Source organism: Simochromis diagramma, unplaced genomic scaffold (genome assembly GCF_900408965.1).
Source record: "Simochromis diagramma unplaced genomic scaffold, fSimDia1.1 OVJJ01000705.1, whole genome shotgun sequence".
Taxonomy (NCBI): domain Eukaryota; kingdom Metazoa; phylum Chordata; class Actinopteri; order Cichliformes; family Cichlidae; genus Simochromis; species Simochromis diagramma.
Genome location: NW_024387448.1, coordinates 2,568,279 through 2,589,754, shown reverse-complemented (window position 1 = coordinate 2,589,754; position 21,476 = coordinate 2,568,279). Strand labels below are relative to the sequence as shown.

The following is a 21,476-nucleotide window of genomic DNA, read 5'->3' as shown; positions in this document are numbered from 1 at the left end:
TTCACATTTCCACATGATAGGCTGCCAACATACACAGTGGCCATATTAATCATATTTAATGTGCTACAGGAAATTTCCCATCACGCGAATGTGTGTGATCTTTCATCAGTTTGCACCCCACAACCCTACTTGTCCCAGCTAATTTTAACCAACCTCACTGGTTGCCCCAGAAAGTCGCTGTGAGAAGTTTGTCTTTAAAAAGCTGTCTTTTACTTTATTACTTTACTTTGCCTTTTCCCACAATGCCTTTTGCATTGGCCTGTTTTCTTTTCTTTTAGGTCACACACTGATGCAGTTGTGAAGTTGACCACTACGGTTTTGCTCCACAAGTACTTGTGGTGGATGTCTGGGATATTGCATCTCATCTGATGTGAGTTTGTTCTGTCCTACATGTGGCACCGCTTCACAGCGTTGTTTCAGAAACACAGAGTTTTATTTTGAAATCTTGGAATAATTTTCTTCCTTCCTGCAATCCTCATCTGCTTCATGGAGCTTGACGGGTTTTCCATTAAATATAGAAATAATGGTTATTTTAAGCAAGACTGAGTGGAGAGATGCTACTGGGACACTTTGTGAGTGTGATCAATAGAGGTGAATGGAGCAAACCAAATATCAATATTATTGATGCCAACACTGACAGTTTCAGATCGATACGAGCCAATAGGATCGATATTTGATTCCTCTCCTCCAAGTTCAGTATGTAGCTTAATGAATTGTGTTTAATAACTTGTTTTGTGATTGTTTTTTTGAAAACCCCACTATGAAAAATGTCTGAACCTTTTTGTTTTGACTGTTACGACTAGTTTATTTATAGCCTATAGCACTGACACAAATGTGCTTTAAAGACAAACACATTTACATTCCAGGTCTCCAAGAAACACAGTTTCAAAACACGCTCAGAAAGATGTGCTTTTGATGTATTAACTAATTATTGTGGAAGGTAAAATCACTGTGATTTATTGGTCAATAAAATTTGCAAATGAATAACAATTCATCTCATAAATCATGACACGCTGCTCTCTACATAACCCTCCCTTTATAGATTAAAAGTATCTGTATCATTAATACTGGCCCTGTATTTACTTGTTATGTGTAATGTAAATGTAATGGTTAACATTGTACTTACATGGAAATTTACATGCACACTTTAACAAATATCTAGTCAAATTACTTAAAGTCAGCATTTTGTGCATAAATACTTTTTTGAGTGTGTGGCCATCACTTTAATGTAGCCACTGGTAATCAAAACAAGTCATCCAAATCTATATGGAGTTTCTCATTTGTTCACATGAAAAGATTAGTCTATTCATCATTAAGTCGATGCATTCACAAAGAAAACTTTTGTTTGCTTCAAAGCCTTCTATCTCATTGCAAAAATGCCATCTTTAGCTCATTTTTTGGCAATTATTATATTGATCAAAGATTTAATCTACTGATCAATATATCAATCAGTGTTCAAAACAGTCAGAACGGAACAGAAGTTATTCAAATATGTGCAGAGCAAACGTTTTACTATAAATTGTAACGTAGATGTTAGCTGAGTAAATGCTCTATAACTAAACTCAAAAACAACAACAGGCGAATACCACAGCAGAATAACTACTGTGCACATACCTGCAAGTCAGTGCATTCAAGCACACACAAGTGCTTCCTTCCACTGGTCATATACTGACTCATAGCACATGATGGTAATAAAAATTAATGTGAGACATGAAAATGTAAAATTAAAGAGATAACTAAAGTAATAACATAAAATGAAGCAGATGAATGATGAATGAATTGCTTTGTGAAAAACCAAAAGCCATGCTCACTCTTTCAATCAAACTGCTCTACTGGCAAAAGACCTCCCAAAAGCTCACATACTCTACCGGATTTGGAAACATTTCCTGTGTTCAAGTTTGTGGAAACAGTTCTCCTCGGGGATAATTGAGCTATTATTGTTGGCCTCTCTGAATTTTGGATACATACAGTGGGTCCAAAGTCAGAGACCACTAATGATGATATGTCTATTTTGCATATGTTTTGAATTTCACATACATTTTTTCATTACAAATGATAATATCGGCTTAGCAATTTTGAGAAACAAGAAAAATGCAGATAAGCAGATATTTTTGGAAAGTATTTGATTGTTTCTTTTAGCTTTAATGACAGCTTGCACTCAAGCTGTGTGAACAAAACTGTACAAAACCTGAGCAAGCTTTGATGTCTAAATGATGATGGAGTGACTGAGAGAAGAATGTGCTTAGACTGCATCTTCCTGTTGTAGTCCTGCAAAGTTGAGATCTGTTTGGGCTTATTGTTTTGCTTTACCACCGAGATACAGACCACTGGGTGAAGTATATCTCTGAAGGACAGAGCCTTATCACTCTTTGGTCAAGGAGAAGAGATTACTTCAGGGTAATCAAAACACTCCTATCTTTGATCTCGTTGTCTCATTACATGATTTTCACACATGAACTTTGTGAATGTTCACATTTTTGGGAGAATCCGGATGTTGTCTTGTCTCTCACAGCAGGAAACAGGAACCACTGGAAATAATGTGGTGTTAGGTGAGGGAGCTGTCTCACTAAGAGGTCAGTGCACTGGAACATTAGCAGCACTCCTTTCTGGCATCTGTTTGCATCAGAGCTCTTCTAAGGCAATGACAAAAAAGGTGGTAGAAGTATAGGTTCCTGCAGAAATTGCCTAGTGGAGAACTGGGGAATATTATACACACTGCTTGGCTCCATGACCCACTCTGTAGGAACCTACATAGGAAATAAAAAGACTGAAATTATTTTTATTTTTTTAGACTGGCACCTAAGAATGTTATCTGGATCTGTGCACACTAAAAAATGTCAATTTTATAACCTAATTTGGGCAATTCTCTCTCTCTCTATGACTGGTGGTTCTATAGATGAGGTACTTTCATTACAATGATCATTAAAACTTGTTAACTTAGGTCGACCCCTGAGGTGATAATGAGACAGCTGCCAAAGAAGGACTTTGGTACAAAGCTTTAGTCTAACCATGGATTTGACACAGACAAAGTCCCTTTTGTTTACACTGACTTCTGAAAATGTATCCATATTGGGCCCAGGCATGAGTATCATTCAAATCCTGCTTCAGTGGAAGGAAATATAAGCTTTTGTACAAAGAATTAGGTTGGTTAATGCCACAAATGATTCTTAACACTGACTGCTGACATAGAATTAGTGCCAAGTGTATACTGTTTCAAAATCCTCAAACTGTGTGATTATTTCGAGGTTTACAAGAAAATATAACAGACATCGTATTTGGCCTCATAATTGTGGATACGTGCAGCCATATTTCCACTGCAGGACATCAGGGCAACCACGAAGTGGCACGAATGTTTACAGGAAGGGCTCTAATTCTGGTGAATCTGTTGAATCACCTCTCAGTGTGGATTCGGGAGACAGACACCCTTAAGATTAGGCTTAAAACTTTCCTTTTTTATTAACCATATATGGTTAATAAAAAAGGAAATCAGAGCTGGATGAGGCGACCCTGAATCCTCCCTTATTTAAACTGTAAGGGGCCTAAGCTTCTGCGAACCCCCCATGATGCACTTAGCATCTCTTCTTCACTCACCTTCTTTCACTCTGTTTGTTTATCACTCTGCTTTTAATCATTAGTTATTATTAATCCCTTCCACGGTGTGGCTTTGGTTCTGTGTTCTTCTTCTCTCCTCCAGTATCTGCCAGAGGTTTCCTCCTGTTAAAAGGGAATTTTTCCTTCCCACTGTCACTAATTGTTTGCTCATAAATAGGTCATCTGATTGATGGGGCGCTCTCTGTATTACTGAAGGGTTTTTACAATAAACTGGAGGCAACTATTGTTGTGATTTGGTGCTATATAATTAAAACTGAATTGAACAGTTCTATATTTCTATGTTCCCCTATGTTCTTATGTACTTCATTCAGTGTTTCAAATACATTTCTATTTGTCTCTAACAGAAAGATAAACATTGTTTACTGAGACAATGGGGCATGTACTATTGTGTACACAGCATGCAGCTGAGGACAATTTGGCTTAGTATGAGATCCCTTTTAAACACAGTGTAACTGTTGCAGAGCAGATTAAGATGAATGACACAGTAAACATCCAGAGACACCGAAGAACAGTTTGCACACGAAGTTTGCGGCTTTGGTTCTGTTATCAAAGATTTTATTACAGCTGGAGACTGCAGGCTTTACTGTAAAACTTTGAAGCATGCTAAACAAAATAGCGGTTAGTTTTATATACTATGTACTTTGCAGCTCACATGTGCTCAGAGTAACGCTATGCATAAACGTGCCCCAAGAAAAGGAGGAAGAAAGTGGTGGAACCATGCCAGCAAAATATTTATTGGCACCACAATTAGCTTCAGTGTGGTGTTCTTATTTGGCTGCATACTGTACTTACACACCTACACACTGTACACAACATTACTAATATTATCAAACCCAAATGCTTACAACAAACAAGCTCATTGTGTGAAAACAAAGCAGTATAGCTTGGATTTGTAGCAATATGACAATCTGTGTGTGTGTGTGTGTGTGTGTGTGTGTGTGTCTGTGCATGTGAAGGTCCAGTTCTCATTGAGTGTGTCGCCAATATCGCCGTGCCCTATAAATCCCAAACAGAATTTGCTCACTCGTCTGTTCTTCGGGTTAATAGATGACTTCGTGGGTTTACAGCACATGGCCTCCCAGGTTGATTTTCATAGACTGAATTTGATTCAGTTGGTCAAACATTTCCACCGTGCAGTTAAAAGGGCTGAAGGTGGCTGAATGATGATGGGAAGTTTATAGGTGATGTGCCAGTATTGGGAGTAATCACATTACATTTTTTCAGTAATGCAGTAATGTGTTACTGCTCTACATTCAGTACTTACAAGTACAATTATGTCATCAACTGTGTTACAAATGTTCTTTAGTTATCTGTATGCTAGACACAAAGAAAAAAAACATCAAAAAAATAAAACACTTGCGCTACAGTCAGTTGATTTTAGCTCAAATGCGGGAGAAGGAAAATGTTGGAACGGTCCGCTTTGATATAAGTTCATCATATAACCTAAGAAAATAATGTGTGGTTAATTAGATAGCTTTAACTTTGCTATGATGGTTTAATTTAATGAAGTACTTCCAAATTGGATAGCTAATTTACTAGATCATCTCCAGAAGTTTGAAAGAATTTGATGTGTTCATTGACTTGCAGCATTGGGCCTGTAAAATAGCTTGCAATATGTCTGGTTTAGCAGGAAAGCTAGTATTAGCTAAGATTAGTCAGAAGAATAAACAGCGTCATCTCATATTTCATCCACACAACCAAACAATACCTCTATGAATCAAATTCTCACCTTATGTTGAATATGAGCTTGATCATATTTTTATTTGGTCATTCTGGCTTAGTCAGTGAAAACTGGCTTTCTTTTGGCTAATTTTGGCTTACCTACTAATGCAGACAAATTCCTTGAGAACAATCTCGACATGTTTTGTCCTACAATGAAGCCCTGAGATAAGCACTTACCATCACAATGTGGTCTTTTTAAATCAGATGTAACAAGGATAAAACTTGTCAATAACAAGTCATCAATAAGCACATCCTCGATAATCCTCCTTTCTGACATTTAAAATGATCAAAACTTCCAAAATGGACTTAATGTTTTATTCAAAAATTTTAAAAAGGGACTGAGATTAAACTCATTAAGAAACTGTTTACTAATATCATTTTCCCAAAGACATCTATAGGACCACGAGTCTTTTTGCAAACACAGCTATTAAAAAGAACACAAAGAACACAACACGTCTGCCTTTTGTACTAGCTATGCTTGACTCCCAGTGTAGCAGATAGCAGATAGCTAGATAAAGTTAGCTTCCTTGCTTGTTAATGTAATCCTTAATGTTGTTCTATTTTTGGAGGGGGGTTGTAATGGATTCAAGAAGCTGTGTGAAGCCAAGTACTTAGCTGGGGTTTAAAATGCTAGCGTTAGCAAGCATTGGCTGTTGCTCATTGTTGATATTGGTAGCTAAAGACAGAAACAGGCAAGACACTCGGAAGCATCCATATTAGTGGCAACGGAAAGGGTCGGGCAAAGTTTCAGTTTTTTAGTCACATTACAATGCATTCACATATTTGCAATAAAGAAAAAAACCATAATGCATAAAAAGTGGCATTGACTGCATTTAGCTTCATCACCTCTATGAACATTCATCTCTCTAAAGCAGCCAATAAAGCAAAATTTACATCCTTAAGAACAGTTGTCAACAACTTTGTAGTTTCATTAAATGTTTTTATCATTTTGGATTTGGATCTTGAACTAAATCACTGCACGAAACAACAAACATAAAAATGTAACTTAAATCAAAGTGCTGACTGAGACTGATTAGAAAGCTATCACCTCCTTGTTCTAAACACAGTATGAGCTCAGTTGCAACAGCACAGAAACCCAGCAATTCCAGTAATTAAAAAGAAAGAAGCAGTAAATTACATCCTGAAATGCTGCCATGATGGCAACACATTTTTTTCCTCCTTTTTCATACAGAGATCCTGCCATTATTATACAATATATGTTCAGCATCTGGTTTCCATTTGCATCGTGTGGAGAAGATGGTGATTGCAGTTCTTGTCAGCGAAACTTTTTCCTGCCTTTGTTTCTCTATGGTTTCTATTCAGTCCTGTACAGCAGGATAAAGTTTGTGTGCTTGTGTGAGCCTATGAACAATACTGTACTGCCTGATTCCTCTGTTGGCATCCACCGCAGAGAAAAAGAAGCCACAGCAGAGAAGAAGGAAACTGTGGATAGTTAATTCAGCAGAGAACAAAAGATGCTTTCATCATTCGATTTCTCAGCTTTTCTGTCTCCATCTGCTGATCTGTGCTGCATCTGTCATATAAACGCACGCTTGGATGCACGTTTATTTATGCAATCGTTTTTCACAGCCTGAAGACAAATGATGGAAAACAAATTAAAAAAAAAAAAAACAGAATTAGAAAAGAAAGGGGAATCAAAGACAAACTAAATGTAGAGTAAAATACCTGTGTACAGTTATTTTACCTGGGTTCTAGACAAAGTGGGAAAAGGAGATCACAGCCCAACAGATGATCCCTTCTGCAGAGCCCTGGATTATGTGGGCAGCCGATTTCAGCAGTCACCAGTATCTGTTACAGCTTAGCAGATGTGCTTTGTGGTTACTGTATAATACAAACACACACCACATACACATAGCTTAGATGCATGAGCAAAAATGCAGAAGTGTACTACTTCAGCGCTGAAGCTACTCCTGCATTTATGGGTTATGGATTATTGTCATTTAGGAGCCATCTTTGAGCATTTATATTTATATGTGATCAGAACTGATATGGTGCCAAGAAGAACTGCAGTATTGTATAAATCAGGAGTAGCAGAGGAGCATGTTAGCATGGTGCAAGACATGTATAAAGACCAGTGTTGGTCAAGTTACTTGAAAAAAGTAATCAGTAACTAATTACTGATTACTTCCCCAAAAAAGTAATCCCGTTACTTTACTGATTACTTATTTTCAAAAGTAATTAATTACTTAGTTACTTTTTAAAAACACGATTTACAACCTGAAGAGGTGATAAAGCGATAGATCTTTCAGCCCAATTCTACTTTTTCTGCATAATCCATCATACAAAATGTAATCAAATGGAAAAGTCTCTTTTTCTAACTTGTTTTATCAGTTTTAATCTTTTAACTTTATGCATCAAGCAAAAATTTAATTACATGCAACATTCTCTGACTTGAATAAATTAGTTTAACATTTAAACCTATTTTCTGCACATTCCAGCACATAAAATAAAATATTTTTTGTGTTTACACTCAGTCTTTCTTTCAAATAGATGCAAGTAAAACACAGCAGAAAATAAATAAAGTCAAAGACTCAGCGGTCCTGTTGCTCTATTTTCACCTGTAAAGCAGGACTGCGGTAGGCGGAGGGTTACCCTGGTGCAGGTGTGCCGTGGTCAGTTGAAGAATCCGCGAGTTTCTCTGTGAATTTCCCATTACGTCGTAGCGCACTCGGTGCTTGCTCGGAAGTTTAGGGGTTTTTTTCGCTGTAAAAAGTTTTCTTCCCACGCACAACGGACGCTAATGTTTTTGTCACTTTTTATGGAATCAAACTCAAAATAAGGTCAGTACTTCCACGCTTTAAGCGCTGCACGCTCATACTCTCTCCCACAATCGATATATGATCCATTGTTGATCTGCACACAGCTGTTGTCACCAACGGCGCACTCGCTTACGTCACTGTCATGAGACATTCTCGCAAAAAAATCACGGTTTTAGTAATGCAGTAACGCAGCGTTCCTACGGGAAAGTAACGGTAATCTAATTACCGATTTTGCAATAGTAATCCCTTACTTTACTCGTTACTTGAAAAAAAGTAATCGGATTACAGTAACGCGTTACAAGTAACGCGTTACTGCCCATCTCTGATAAAGACAGCATGTATGAGGTGTGCAGTCTGAGTGACTGACTGCTTCAAGGTGGGGGTGGGATTGGATCAGAGATCTGGTCTGACCCCCTTCTTGTTTGCTGTGGTGATGGACAGGCTGACAGATGAGGTCAGGCAGTAGTCTCTGTGGACTATGATGTTCCAAGACGACATTGTAATCTATGTAGAGTAGGGAGCAGGTGGAGGTATTCTTGAAAAAGGAGGTATGGAAATCAGTAGAGGCTAGCACTTTGAATCACCTTGTTGTTGAATTGTGCTATACAAATAAACTTGCCTTGCCTTGGCTTGCCTAGACAGATTACATGTGTGTGAAAGGGAGCTGGGGCCTGAAAGCTGAAGGATCCACAAGTAGGCCAGCAGTGTCTGCGACCAAAGTACTCTATTGGGGTGATACTTTTTTTAGTTCCAGTACTGTCCCTTTTAGGGCATTGTAACAGTAATGAAGTGCAATAGTCCAGCCTAGAAGGAATAAGTACTTGAAAGAGTTTTTCAGCTACACACTAAGACGGGATTTTTCTCATTTTAGAGATATTGCAAGAAATCAGTCCTACTTATTTAATATCCATGTTGAGGGACATATTCCAATCAGAAATGACTCCAAGATTCCTCAGAGTGTTACAGGAGGCCAAGGTAATGCTATCCAGAGGAAGTTTCTAGTTAGACATTAGATTTTTACAGCCAAGTATAGTTTCCTCAGTTTTAAGAAATCAAACATCTAAAAGAAGAACATTCACATACAGTTCCCAAAATGTACCAGTGCAAAATAAGTTTTTATAGACTGAAAACTCTGATACCATTTTGTTTCTAGAGAAGCTTAGTAGGATTTCCCCTTTTTTATGCAAAACAATTGTTGCTTAGATGTCATGCACATGCAACATTCTTCTTTTAATAAATGAAGTGCCACATTTGTGAAATGAATTAGGCTGTAAAAAGCACTCAAATGTCACACCAGAGCCTAATGTTTTGGTTCATAATGAGCTTAGGACTTTTCCAGTCTTACTAATAACTCAAAGTGCTTTAAACTACCATTTTAACCACACGTGCATACAGCACCTTCTTCTAAACACTTAAAGCTCTTTATCCACCACCAGTTTAGAATGAACTGTTCTCCTAACATGTCTTTGGACTGTGGTCTGTGGGAGGAAGCCCGAGTACTCAGATGAAACCCGTGCACACAAGGAGAACATGCAAAACAAACACAGGAAAGGCCCCAGTTGGGCTTCGAACTACAAACCTTCTTGGTGTGAAGTGACAGCGCTAACCACTGTCTCTCTGTCCCACATGAGGTATAAAAAAAAGAACGTTTGTTATGTAGTAAGATTGCAATCATTTTTAATTTAACCAGAAACTATGGTCAAGTCAGCAGGCTTGAGTGAAAAGCTCTGACTATGATGCTTTCTGTCTTTACCGCTCTCATTATGTTCAGTGTTTGGAAGCTTTTACTGCTCGTATGGCAACATAGCGTGTTCTCGCCAACTCCATTAATGTTACTACACTTCATCTCTCTCTGTCAGCACCACCCCACACACAGCCAAGTTTATGTGTGAGGACTTCTTTCTTCAGCTCTGTGGAAAGACAGAAAAGAGAGAAAGAAATGAGATGTTAGTGTGGCTGTAAATAACAATATTACGACTCGCACTCAGCTGAAATGAGACGAGTGCAGAAGATGAACATGAAAACATTTTATTCCTTATTATTCATTTACATCCTGTTGTCATTATTGTGTTAAACACCATTCAGGAAATTGATTCTTCCCAGTAGGGGCTAAGCAAGCAGGGGGGGTAACCATCATTATCTGTGGTGTTTATTCTCTATATTTGATACCTGCATTCAACAAAGGAGTAGCAGTTGGAACTGGAACACCAGATTATGTGTCTGACTGGCAGACTTAAGAATCACATCTGCTGAACAGACAACATCTTTCTTTCGTGCACATTATCCACACTTACGCCACACAATCTCTCTTTTTAAGAACTAAAACTTTGTATCTAAGCTAAACTTTGTAACTCAGTAACTGAAACCAAGAGATATGTTTGTGGCACATATTCTTTGTAGCATTTAACAAAACCCAAGAAGTGAACCCATGGGTCCAACCCAACAATTTTATATGCACTGTCACCAAAGCAATCAAGGCAGCAACTATGCATCTTACAATTTTTCTCAAATGCTAAAACACATTTCACAAACGTTTCTACCATGTTCCCCAATGTCTAAACACAACACCCTTTTCTAAAACTACATAAACACAACCACACCTTCCCACTGCAAAACTCAAACTGTCACACCAAAAGAGCAGCTCGAAGCTTTCGAAAATGTAAACACTATACACATCATTACACACTACAGCAAAACAATTGAAAACACAATGCTCAATTTGTGAAAATCCTTTGTTTCATAACTGCCAATGCATATTTTTAGAAACTATACATTAACGGATCATCGTAGATCTCAGCAGAAGATTAGGCATTTAGATTTGTGAGTTTCAGATGAAGAGTATAAATCTATAGAAAATCCTGCATGTACGTACACTACTGTAACACAACTCAATGCAAAAACAGAATCTATTGGACACAACAGTACTCTTGAAAACATGATCAGGGTGTGAAGTTTTTTTATTTACGTTATTCATACCACACACTCACCAGAAGATGGCGCGGCCACGTCCAGACGCCTTCCTGACCGCTCCGCTCCGACTATCCACTTTTCTTGTTTTTTTACATATTTTTTGCTCTGGTTTACATCCCAAAATCCTCTAGTCTTATAGTATACGACAGCAGATCACTTGTAAACATCGGTGCCAAGGTTGCACATCTAATCTTGGACACTTTTAAACCTGACCCTTCCTGGCCGCCAGAGATTCTACGCGGTGCGGAGAACAACAAAGGACGGGCCGCTCATCCGAGGCGCAGAACAAAGAAGCGCCGGGGAAAACGCGCTGGTATTAGGAACAGACTGAGACAGCAGGCGCATCGCGCACCACTGCCCAGTATCCTACTGGCCAATGTACAATCCATGGAGAACAAGCTCGATGATCTAAGAGCAAGGGTCACCTTCCAACGTGACATGAGGGACTGCAACATTCTGTGCTTCACGGAGACATGGCTGACCCCCACCGTGCCGGACCAGGCCGTAACTCCGTCGGATTCATTCTTTGTGCTCCGCGCAGACAGAACGGCAGAGTCGAACAAAACCAAAGGTGGAGGAGTGTGTTTCATGGTAAACAGAAAGTGGTGTGATGCCAGGAGCATTTCTACTCTCTCCAGCGGCTGCTCGCCACATCTGGAGTTCCTGAGCATTAAGTGCCGCCCTTTCTATCTGCCCCGTGAGTTCACCTCAGTCATCGCCACGGTGGTCTACATCCCACCCCAAGCGGACACAGGTATGGCTTTGTCCGAATTACATGATGTGCTGAGCTCGCTTCAAAACAAGGACCCGGGCGCAGCCCTCATTGTAGCAGGAGAGGTTCACTTTAACAAAGCGAACCTCAGAAAAGTCATGCCAAACTTTTACCAGCATGTCTCGTGTCCAACGAGAGGGGATCGGATTTTGGATCACTGCTACACGCCATACAAGCAGGGCTACAAAGCTGTCTCACACCCGGCTTTTGGGAAGTCTGACCACAACGCCATCTTCCTCATTCCCCAGTATAAACAAAGCATACGGAGGGAAGAAGTAACCATGAGGGAGGTAAAACGGTGGACTGCCCAATCAGAAGCTACGCTACAGGACGCACTCAACGACGTAGACTGGGACATGTTCAGAGCATGCGCAGTCGACATCAACGAGTTTACGGAAGTAGCAGTATGCTTCGTCAACATGCTAGCGGAGGAGATTATCCCCACTGCGAGAGTCACCACATTCCCAAACCAGAAACCGTGGATGGACAGATCGATCCGCACTGCAGTAAACGCCAGGACCGCCTCCTACAACGCGGGTCTCGCCACTGGCGATATGAGCGCCTACAAAGCGGCCTCATACGGCGTGCGGCACGCGGTGAGAGATGCCAAACGCCGGTACTGGGAACGTGTGGAGTCCCGCTTCCACCAGGGCGACACACGGAGTATGTGGCACGGACTATGCACCATTACGGACTACAAAGCCAGGGACACTGCGCCGATCAACGCCGACTCTGCATTCACCAACGAGCTGAATCGGTTCTACGCCCGTTTCGAGGTTAGCCAGGCGGCTAATGCTATCTACCGCCTGACTACCGAGGACAGTGACGTCATCAGCGAGAGACCGGTGACCAGCATCGCGGAGCATGACGTCCGAGCGGCACTGAGGAGAGTGAACACAAGGAAAGCGGCGGGGCCAGACGGCATCACCGGCCGTCTGCTGCGCTGCTGTGCTGACCAGCTAGCAGGTGTGTTCACTTACATCTTCAACGAGTCCCTGGCGAAGTCTGTGGTCCCCACATGCTTCAAAAGATCCACCATCATCCCTGTGCCCAAGAACAGCAAACCCTCATCCCTGAACGACTACCGGCCAGTTGCACTGACCTCAGTAGTAATGAAGGTGTTTGAGAGGCTGCTGAAGAACATCATCTCCTCCTCCATCCCAGACACCACAGATCCACTGCAGTTCGCCTACAGATCCAACAGATCCACAGAGGATGCCATCGCCCACGTCCTACACACCACTCTCAGCCATGCGGACAAGAAACAGGGTAACTATGTGCGAATGCTGTTTGTTGATTACAGTTCAGCGTTTAACACAATAGTGCCCTGCAGACTGTTCACAAAGCTGAGGGAACTGGGACTTAACAGCCGTCTGTGTGCATGGGTGTTGGACTTCCTCACTGGCAGAACTCAGGTGGTGAGGGTGGGCAGGTGCTTCTCCAACAGCATCACCATCAACACAGGAGCACCTCAGGGATGTGTCCTCTCGCCACTGCTCTACTCCCTCTACACTTCAGACTGTGTGGCCACCCACGGCTCCAACACCATTGTGAAGTTTGCTGACGACACAGTGGTGTTGGGTGCCATCTCCAACAACGATGAGGCGGCCTACATGGATGAAGTGAAGAATCTGGCATCGTGGTGCCAGGACAACCACCTCCAGCTGAACGTCAGCAAGACCAAGGAGCTGGTGGTGGACTTCAGAAGGGGTCAGCACAGAGACTACAAGCCCATTATCATCAATGGAGCTCCAGTGGAGAGGGTGCAGTCCTTCAAGTATCTTGGTGTCCACATCTCCTCAGACCTGACATGGGCTGCCCACATTCAGGTCCAGACCAAAAAGGCTAGGCAGCGCCTGTATCACCTACGACAACTGAGGAAGTTCAGGGTCTCTCCAAAGATCCTCAGGATTTTCTATACAGGCGCTGTGGAGAGCATCCTCACACAGAACATGACATCGTGGTTTGGGAACAGCTGTGTGAAGGACCAAAAAGCTCTCCAGAGAGTGATCCGTACAGCAGAACGCTGCTGCAGGATTGCTCTCCCCCCGCTTCAGGACACCTACACCAGGAGATGCCGGACTAGAGCAGCGCAGATACTGAAGGACCCGTCCCATCCTGGCAACAAACTGTTCCAACTTCTGCAATCTGGTAGAAGGTTCCGCATCTTCCGGGCAAGGACAGAGAGACTCAAGAGGAGCTTCTATCCCCAAGCCATCCGTGCCCTAAACACACACACCCGCCCTCTCACATCATCTATAATTGACTGAGACAGGACTCTTCCAGACACTAAACCAAGGCACAATGTACATTTCAAATTCCTTTAATTTTAAATATGTTTATATTGTCTATCCTGTAAAATAGTCAGATGTCATATATATATATATATATATATATATATATATATATATATATATATAACCAAGTCATAACCAAGTGGCCGGCATAGTGTACAGGAACATCTGTGCCGAGTATAACCTGGAAGTCCCGAGGTCAAAATGGGAGATGCCCCCAAGGGTGGTGGAGAATGACCGAGCTAAGATCCTGTGGGACTTCCAGATACAGACAGACAAAAGGGTGGTGGCTAACCAACCGGACATAGTGGTGGTAGACAAACAGAAGAAGACGGCCGTAGTGATCGATGTAGCGGTTCCGAATGACAGCAATATCAGGAAGAAGGAACACGAGAAGCTGGAGAAATACCAAGGGCTCAGAGAAGAGCTCGAGAGGATGTGGAGGGTGAAGGTAATGGTGGTCCCCGTGGTAATCGGAGCACTAGGTGCGGTGACTCCCAAGCTAGGCGAGTGGCTCCAGCAGATCCCGGGAATAACATCGGAGATCTCTGTCCAGAAGAGCGCAGTCCTGGGAACAGCTAAGATACTGCGCAGGACCCTCAAGCTCCCAGGCCTCTGGTAGAGGACCCAAGCTTGAAGGATAAACCGCCCGCAGGGGCGTGCTGGGTGTTATATATAATGTTCTTCCTCTACACCCCCCCCCAATTTTTGCACATGTCGAGGAGCGTGTCAGGCTACATTTCACTGTGTGTTATACTTGTATAACTATGCATGTGACAAATAAAGAACCTTGAACACACACCACAATCACTGTGCGGCATCATGTCGCTGAGCTGCATCGGGCCACATCACCTCATCCACATCGCAGGTTATAATGTCTCTTGCCAGGCACCGTGGGAAAAACGCCCTGGAATGGCGGATCCATCCTTGGAAGGCCTCCGCTGGGATGTCAACACAGGCCAGCTCCATTGCCCTTAGGAGGTTCTCTCTTGTGTATGGTTGTCTGTCATAAACCTTCCATCTCCACGATGAGAAGAACTCCTCTTATAGGGTTCAGGAAAGGGGAGTAGAGTGGCAGACAGACGTTTAAAAAGTGGTCACTGTTGCTGGTGAACCACTCTCTGATTTGGTTTGTTCTGTGGAAGTGGACATTGTCCCAAATGATCACATAAATGTGATGTGCGGGCCCAGGATGGTGTTGTTGGCGGTCCAGGAGGATGTCTTTTAGCCCCTCTAGGAAGGTGAGGAGACGTTGGGTGTTGTAAAACCCAAGGACAGCATGCTGGTGGACAAGCCCCTCCGAACCCATGGCCGCACAAAGGGGTAATATTACCCCCCCATTGGCCAGGGACCTCAGTGATGGCTCTTTGGCCAATGATGTTACGGCCTCTTTGCCTTCGTTTCTGCAGGTTGAAGCCAGCCTCATCCAGGAAGAGGTACTCATGAGGTCTGATCATCGCGTCCAACTGTAATATCCTCTGTGAAAATGTGAAAGTGCACAGGTGTTCAGAACAACAGTCAATCAGGTAGCACAGTATTGTCCAGAAGTAATGTAGGCCACTGAGCAACACAGTATGTCCACTAACCGTACTGTGAACATGGATGTATACTTACTTGCACATACTCGTAACGTAGGTCTTTGTGTCGCGCAGAGTTGTGCTCAAAGGGAACCCTATAGACCTGTCTCATCCACGTCGCCAGAGAACTCTGTCTATTGTGGCCAAGCTGACATCGTCAATGCTCTCCAAGTTGACATTATCGGCAATGACTTTGTCTCTGATCTCCCGGAGTCTGATGAGGTTGTTCCCACGAACCATATCCACAATGAGGGTTTCTTTTGTCGCTGTAAATATGGCAACCCTCCCACCTCTATGTGGTGTTCATTCAACTCTAAAGAAACATATGTTGTCAATTGACATATGTTACAATACAGTCACCACTAGGGATGGGTATCGAAAACCGGTTCTTGTTGAGAACCGGTTCCCACTGTTTCAATTCCTTGGAATTGTTTGCCATTTTTGCAAACAATTCCCTTATTGATTCCAGTCGCCCCGAATGACGTCACCACGTTGCGGAGCGTCATTTACCCGGCAGGAAACACGGCGCCTAAGCGGCTCAAACGCTCAAAAGTTTGATTATACTTTACGAGAACGGATGACAACAGGGCAACTTGCAATACTTGTAAAGTAGATATTTCATTTAAGGGAGGAAACACTACGAATATGCAAAAGCATTTGCTCACAAAACACGCAATGACCTTAAATGAATGTCGTGTTTTTAATTCCGCTCCGGACTCGTGAATCTCAACCCAGCAGCAGCGGTAACGTTTGCACGTCCTCTCCCGTTAATGCGGCAGGTAAATAATCAACTAACAGTGCATATTGTGTTAGCGCGATCTGCCTTATTACAAAACCTGCCATTACTGTGCATTTAGGGGACCATGATGAGAGAGACAGCCAGAGTCTGGCTGGCTCAGATGCTGGCAGTTCTCGCTGCAGTCTACCGGTAGAGTCTCCTTTCAGGCCAGGATAGACGAATGTCACCGAGCAGTGACTAAGTTTGTGGTAAAAGGCTGCCACAGCAGATGCCCCCGATTTTCGGTAAGTGAATGTGTTTAATTGTAGGCAGGGACATTACTGGATATTCTTGTGTAATTGCCATAGAACAATTCAATTTTATTTATTTATATAGCGCCAAATCACAACATAAGTCGCCTCAAGGCGCTTCATAGATACAGAGAAAAACCCAACAATCATATGACCCCCTATGAGCAAGCACTTTGGCAACAGTGGGAAGGAAAAACTCCCTTTTAACAGGAAGAAACCTCCGGCAGAACCAGGCTCAGGGAGGGGCAGCCATCTGCTGCGACCGGTTGGGGTGAGAGAAGGAAGACAGGATAAAAGACATGCTGTGGAAGAGAGACAGAGGTTAATAACAGATATGATTCAATGCAGAGAGGTCTGTTAATACAGTGGGGCAAAAAAGTATTTAGTCAGCCACCGATTGTGCAAGTTCCCCCACTTAAAATGATGACAGAGGTCAGTAATTTGCACCAGAGGTACACTTCAACTGTGAGAGACAGAATGTGAAAAAAAAAAAAAAATCCATGAATCCACATGGTAGGATTTGTAAAGAATTTATTCGTAAATCAGGGTGGAAAATAAGTATTTGGTCAATAACAAAAATACAACTCAATACTTTGTAACATAACCTTTGTTGGCAATAACAGAGGTCAAACGTTTACTATAGGTCTTTACCAGGTTTGCACACACAGTAGCTGGTATTTTGGCCCATTCCTCCATGCAGATCTTCTCGAGAGCAGTGATGTTTTGGGGCTGTCGCCGAGCAACACGGACTTTCAACTCCCGCCACAGATTTTCTATGGGGTTGAGGTCTGGAGACTGGCTAGGCCACTCCAGGACTTTCAAATGCTTCTTACGGAGCCACTCCTTTGTTGCCCGGGCGGTGTGTTTTGGATCATTGTCATGTTGGAAGACCCAGCCTCGTTTCATCTTCAAAGTTCTCACTGATGGAAGGAGGTTTTGGCTCAAAATCTCACGATACATGGCCCCATTCATTCTGTCCTTAACACGGATCAGTCGTCCTGTCCCCTTGGCAGAAAAACAGCCCCATAGCATGATGTTTCCACCCCCATGCTTCACAGTAGTTATGGTGTTCTTGGGATGCAACTCAGTATTCTTCTTCCTCCAAACACGACGAGTTGAGTTTATACCAAAAAGTTCTACTTTGGTTTCATCTGACCACATGACATTCTCCCAATCCTCTGCTGTATCATCCATGTGCTCTCTGGCAAACTTCAGACGGGCCTGGACATGCACTGGCTTCAGCAGCGGAACACGTCTGGCACTGCGGGATTTGATTCCCTGCCGTTGTAGTGTGTTACTGATGGTGACCTTTGTTACTTTGGTCCCAGCTCTCTGCAGGTCATTCACCAGGTCCCCCTGTGTGGTTCTGGGATCTTTGCTCACCGTTCTCATGATCATTTTGACCCCACGGGATGAGATCTTGCGTGGAGCCCCAGATCGAGGGAGATTATCAGTGGTCTTGTATGTCTTCCATTTTCTGATGATTGCTCCCACAGTTGATTTTTTCACACCAAGCTGCTTGCCTATTGTAGATTCACTCTTCCCAGTCTGGTGCAGGTCTACAATACTTTTCCTGGTGTCCTTCGAAAGCTCTTTGGTCTTGTCCATGGCGGCGTTTGGAGTCTGACTGTTTGAGGCTGTGGACAGGTGTCTTTTATACAGATGATGAGTTCAAACAGGTGCCATTCATACAGGTAACGAGTGGGGGACAGAAAAGCTTCTTACAGAAGACGTTACAGGTCTGTGAGAGCCAGAGATTTTCCTTGTTTGAGGTGACCAAATACTTATTTTCCACCCTAATTTACGAATAAATTCTTTACAAATCCTACCATGTGGATTCATGGATTTTTTTTTCACATTCTGTCTCTCACAGTTGAAGTGTACCTCTGGTGCAAATTACTGACCTCTGTCATCATTTTAGGTGGGGGAACTTGCACAATCGGTGGCTGACTAAATACTTTTTTGCCCCACTGTACATAGTGAGTGAGAAAGGTGACTGGAAAGGAAAAACTCAATGTATCATGGGAATCCCCCGGCAGCCTATGTCTATTGCAGCATAACTAAGGGAGGATTCAGGGTCACCTGGTCCAGCCCTAACTATATGCTTTAGCAAAAAGGAAAGTTTTAAGCCTAATCTTAAAAGTAGTGTCTGTCTCCCGAATCCAAACTGGAAGCTGGTTCCACAGAAGAGGGGCCTGAAAACTGAAGGCTCTCCCTCCCATTCTACTTTTAAATACTCTAGGAACAACAAGTAGGCCTGCAGAGCAAGAGCGAAGTGCTCTAATAGGGTGATATGGTACTACAAGGTCATTAAGATAAGATGGGGCCTGATTATTTAAGACCTTGTATGTGAGGAGCAGGATTTTGAATTCAATTCTGGATTTAACAGGAAGCCAATGAAGGGAAGCCAAAACAGGAGAAATATGCTCTCTCTTTCTAGTCAATTTATGTTATACTTTGTTATTGCTACAGAAGAATATTTATTTTATTATTTTACATTTACAATTTTTTTTCCTGGGGACCCTGTGACACCCCATTGAAGAGCCGTAGGCTGGATCTCTTAAGATCTCACTGTTGGGTTTGTAAGGCCACGTTACTCCTAAATTTCTACCTTGTTCAAAGAGAAGATATAAAACAAAGTTCTCAGCTAATCGACCTTAGTGTTCTCCTTTTTTAAAAAAAAGAATCGATAAGAGAATCGATAAAGAATCGAATCGTTAAACAGAATCGAAAATGGAATCGGAATCATGAAAATCTTATCAATACCCATCCCTAGTCACCACTGATTTGAAACCAATAGACTGCTTTCACAGGTTTGTAAAACTGTATTGTGACAAAGAAAGCAATCGAGTACAATACCTGTTGTGTTGTCTGAATGCCCTGATAATGGTGGCCACGGTGAACCTACTCAGGTTTGGACGGACTCCTAGTCCTGCCATGGACAATGACATGGTCAATGACTGTTGTTCGCATCTCGTCCGTAATGATGGTGCGAGGTTGTCTTGCTCTCCCTCCTGGACCTTCTCCTCTCCCATGTTGGCCTCCTCCTCTTCCTCGTTGGCCTGCTCCTCTTCCTCGCTGGCCTGCTCCTCTTCCTCCTCTTATTTGGACTCCTCTTCCTCATTGGCCTGCTTCTCTTCTTCCAGGGCCAGCTCTTCGCTCTTCGCTCTTCTCCCTCCTCTGTATCGACTTCCTCTTCCCCCGACTCTGCCTTCATCCATTGTGTGTGTTTGGACTCTTCAGCATACTGTGCACTCTGAACTTGCTTTTATACATGTGGTCACAGCATTAGCAACAGGTGTCTTCAATTTTGAGTCGTTGTGTGTACTGATGATGCCAGGTGTGTTCATTGTGTTCAAATATTGCTGACTGTGGCAAGCATGTTGCATCACATGAGCTTTCATTTGAGAATATGAGCAGAGTTCTTTTGCAACTTGTGTTTTAGCAAGGAAAGATGTGATTAGATTTATGACAACGGAGGATTGTGTTCTGTGAATTGTGTCTTCATGTGACATGTGTTTATGATATTGGTAAATGATGGCTAGATTTAGTAAATGTGTTTAGACAACTGGTCATTTGGTTTAGAGGATTGGCTTTTGTGTTTTAGCATTTGAGAAAAACTGTAATCGCAGTAAATGCAACATGTCAATGTGGAAATGTGTGAAACTGGTTCTGCCTTTTGTTGCTTTTCCTCAACAAATGAGATTGTTTCTGCCATCTATTTACATAACTGAAGCCTCAATCTGTGTCCAGTTATTCATATCAACATATCAACACTTGTTTGTCGAGATACAGTCTACCCAGAATGCTCCATGTTTCAAAAAGCAGTCCGTTGGTTACTTTCCTTTTGTTTTCTCATTTTTGTGCCCACGAGAATGTGAGTTTATGTTTCACTAGCTGGGCTTTCATCAATCATTCATCAGCTCTGTGTTTTGTTACTGACAACATAACTGCAACATCATGGCAGAGAGAAGACGAGAGAACAGAGAGGCAGAGAGAAAAAGAGTATTTTTTTCCCCTTTTCTTTTTTTCCTTTGCAGCCACCATATCATTTGTACTGGAATCTGAAAATTGGACCTCTGAACATCCTCAACTCCCCTGGAGAGTCAACGGGCTTGTATTGTGGCTGGGGAGGAATGACTTGAGGAACGAGGAGGCTAAACAAACACAGAAAAAAACGGCACAGAAAAAAAACAACATCCTCAGACTGAATGCTTATAAAGAAGAGCTTTGATAAAACTGCTGATGAAAGGCTTTCATAATACTAGCTATTGCTTCTTTTTTCTTCTGTGTTTTGCTGCATCTTTCTCATTCTTCTTGTTTAAATTTCAGATGGAAACATCCTGGACAATGATTGTATCTGCAGAATGTCCTGCAGATTGCAAGGAGGAGGAATTCAATAAGAAATTAAACTGAAGATTATCAGTATTTTTCTGCAGGCTATTCAGTACAATTGCATCTATAACGCAACATAAACCATGCATAATGAAGAGTTTTTTTATATATTTTTATATTAGGACACACAATCACAAACAACAACTTAACTTCTTGAAATTAAAGGCATCATTGGTGACACCCTTACCCCCTTCTCCAAATCCAAATCCAAATCCACCCATCCTCTTCCAGTCAGATATCCTTCTCCTCAGCCACTTTCCAGCTTATCTGGGGGAAGACCAAGCCATTCCCCCAGGCCAGCCAAGAGATCTAATCTTTCCAGCAA

At 42.3% G+C, this 21,476-nt stretch overlaps 1 long non-coding RNA gene across 1 annotated transcript; it reads right to left on the bottom strand.

The window, feature by feature from the left end:
* Positions 1-4,145: 4,145 nt before the first annotated feature.
* On the bottom strand, positions 4,146-20,392 carry LOC120722778. Its single transcript, XR_005693590.1, has 6 exons — positions 19,616-20,392; positions 15,765-16,040; positions 15,003-15,628; positions 9,868-10,024; positions 7,040-7,176; positions 4,146-6,925 (listed from the first exon to the last, which is right to left on the bottom strand). It is a non-coding gene; the product is annotated as an uncharacterized LOC120722778 (long non-coding RNA).
* Between the last annotated feature and the right edge of the window lie 1,084 nt (positions 20,393-21,476).